The sequence below is a fragment of the Octodon degus genome, unplaced genomic scaffold (genome assembly GCF_000260255.1).
Source record: "Octodon degus isolate 3935 unplaced genomic scaffold, OctDeg1.0 scaffold00043, whole genome shotgun sequence".
NCBI lineage: Eukaryota > Metazoa > Chordata > Mammalia > Rodentia > Octodontidae > Octodon > Octodon degus.
In genome coordinates, this window is record NW_004524619.1 from 1,878,534 (window position 1) to 1,882,117 (window position 3,584).

Genomic DNA, 3,584 nt, shown 5'->3' on the forward strand with positions numbered 1-3,584 from the left:
ATTTGGAGGCAAGGAATACCTTAAGTCCATGATGGCTATCACTGGTGGGGTCTCTCATCCTGCACCAGGCTTGGCCCATGCTTCTTCACAGGCTAGGAACCATACATTTCCAAAGGGTAGCAGCAAAGAGCAAGACCCAGTGCATTAGCACTTTTTAAATCCTCCCTTGTGTCACATTTACTAATGTCTCATTGATGGAAATAAGTCATGCAGGGAAGGCCTAACTCATGTGTTTTAGTTACATTTCTCATTGAGGAGACAAAATACCCCACACCCAAGGTTAAAGGAGGAAAGGTTTCTTAGGCTCACATCTTGTAGAGATTTCAGTCCATAATTAACCGGCTCCGACACAGGGTAGATACGCAGAACAGAGCAGTTCATCACATGCAGAAGACAGCAAATCAACAACCAACCTTTAGCATCTTTCCACCCCTTGTATACTCTAGTCTGCTGGGATTAGGATGGTACTGAGCCAATCAGTGAACTGATCACACTCCCTTAACCCCAGCATGAAACACTCTAGACTCAGCCCCCTCTGAAAATCCTGCCCCACCCCATGACTCTTGAGGTTTTAGGGGAACATATAAACAGACCCTAACAAGGGCACTATGGAGGAGAAACAGTTCATGGGAGGCAGAAGGCAAGAAGCAGCAAACATTGGCAGTTGTCCTTCCTCTTTCTGTCCCTTATAGTCAGACCACACGTCCTTAGGGCAGGCAGCACTTACAGCCATTTACTCTCAGAACTGTGCTAAACTAATCATGGACTAAATTAGTAATCATACACCCTAAATCCCAACACCACACACTCTAGATGTAGCACCTCTGAAAAGAACCTACCTATGACCACATGAGGCTTTGGGGGATCACTAGATACCAGCCATAACACTATGTCCCATTGGCAAAAAGAAGTCATGCAGGGAAGGCCTAATTCAAGGAGTGAGAAGATAGATTCTAATTCTGTATAGGATGTAGCAAAGATATATTTCAAAACATTATGTATATGGAGCTAGAGAAGATGTGTGGTTGTTTTACAATCTACCATAACTCACCTAATACCCCAATAATTAAAGCTGTCCTTCATCACTAGCTTTTTTCATCAGGGAAGAATGAAACAATTTTGTAACCATCCTTAGCACTGGTGAGTCAATTTCCTATTACCCAATTTGACTACTTAGGGTGTTTTCACACAGGCAGAAATCCTAAAGATAACAGGCAGCTCTCACCCTTCTTTACAAGGCCTTGACGATGCACAATTCAGTTATTCAACCAGATGTTCACAACACATGACCTCATGTTGAACTCCTTAGCAATAAAGAGTTTACAGGATGATTATTTACATCAGAATTATTACTTATGCTCACTTTTGCTGATGGAATAACTAACATTCTGGCAAATTTGTGCAGAGTTTTATGAGAAACCTATTGTAGTCAGCCAGAAAGACTAAAACACCATTGCTAGTAGGAACACTGCTCCTGTTTACTCTATCAGGAGAAAATGAGATCTTACTTATTTATTTATTGGTGCACAATAGCTATGCAGGGACCTGAAGTTTATTATCACCTTGAGAAGACTTTTAACATTTTTAAATATCTTTTTCCTAGGCACTAATTTTTTTTTCAATAAAGGTAAACTGCCTTGAAGTATTCAAATCAGAAAATGCTGTAGTTCGACAAGTCAAGTACCCGTATATGATTTATTGAGTCACAGAAGATGTGTTGTGATATTAACAATCCTATTACTCTTCACATGAAAAAAGAACCATGTATTAAATTATGTATTAAATTATTTTAAACAATCACATAATTGCTACAACTAAAATGATACAAAATTTAGAGCACTATTGAAAAGACTATTCTCAGTTATACTTATCTAAATAACTGATGTGGTTTCTCAGTTCTCTACAACATTGGCTTTGAGCAGAATAATTTTGCCACAAGTCTCTATTTTGAAATATCTCCTAGGTTAGTTTTTTCAATGTGCATTACTTAGGTGACCTATATTAGAATCATCATAAGGAGAGGAGGCCCAATGCAGATTCACAGGCTCTTGTTGCTGTTCAGAGATGTAGACTAGGGCAGAATGTGCTATACTAACAAACTTTTGGGGGTATTCACTAAAGTTTAAAAAATTCCTCTTGAATTTGTCAATGACTCTAGTGAGGTGTCAGATTTTTAGGGAAAGTTTATGTCAAAAGGCCAAAAATTATCTTCCATATGGACTTTGATCTATATGGACATTTGCATATAGATTTTTGCAAGATAAATATTGACTACTAAAGCATTGTCAAATTATTCAGGAATATTTCTTGTTTCTTTTCCCTTAATCTAAGTGGAGTAGGGCAAATAGCACAATCTTATGTGGTGCTACTGCTTTTTAAGTGGTATCCCTTCCACCTGGTTCTTTGATTTATAAATCTCCTTCTTTCTTATGGCACAGAAATTGTCAACCTCCTTCGGCATCTTGTCTTTGATCAATCACTTGATCTTTAAATAACAATGTGTAGTTTTCCTTTATATATATGGCCACAAACTTAGATCAGAGGCTGTTAAATCCAGTTGTACCTCATAATTACCTAGGAATCTTACCTCAAGCCAACTGTCCTGAACCTTAATAATGAATATATACTATATATTATAAACATTACATATAATGTTTATTATTATACTTATATATTATATTAATATATATCATTATACATCATTAATTTTTTATAGTTTCAATGATTCTTCCAGGCATGTCAGAAACATTATCAAATTTGGTAACATAACTTCAATCCAATTTTATTCTAAAAGTTTAACGCTAAAATTATATGTGATAAGCTCATAACACGATGATTCATAGCAATTTTTCCAATAAAAGTTTTGGCTCCTCTAGCCATCCCAGAATCCAAACATAGAAAGTTATAGCCAACAAAGGGTATATAGCCCAATATTGCAAATTAATTTCTTACACATTCTTTACAAGTCAAATTCATATTCCATAAAGAATATTAAACAGAAGTAAGACATCATTTTCTACAGCTCTAACAGTAACATCATTTTCCTCTGAGCACATCAGGCATATTCATGGAATTTATAACCACATCACCTGGATTCAAATCCCTAGTATCCCACCTACTGTTTCAATTAAATTGGGAAAATATTGGAACTCTCTCAGACCATTTCTTTATGAGTAAAATGAGACCGTACTCTCAGGAATATCAGGCATCCTTTGGTTGCCAGAAGCAGAAAACACCCAAATCAACTTAAATGATGAAGTGAAGCCATGGCTTATGATTCTAAACGTAGTTTAGGGTTTCAGGCTTCATCTAGCTGCTCAGTAAAATCAACAAGTGTCCAACTTCTTTCTCTTTTTCCTTACCAATTTTTTTTCTTGCTTCTTTTACCCAAGACTGACTCCCCTAAGGGCTCCCATGCTTCTGCAATCATATTTCTCACAAAGAATGTGTCTCTCCAGGTATTTCTAAAGAAGACCCAGGATCACAGAGTAAATCTCTCCTGAGATCTAACTGGTTCAAGCCGCAGCACATGACCATCTTGAATGGATCACTGTTTCTAGAAGAATAAGATTTGTTGATCACTT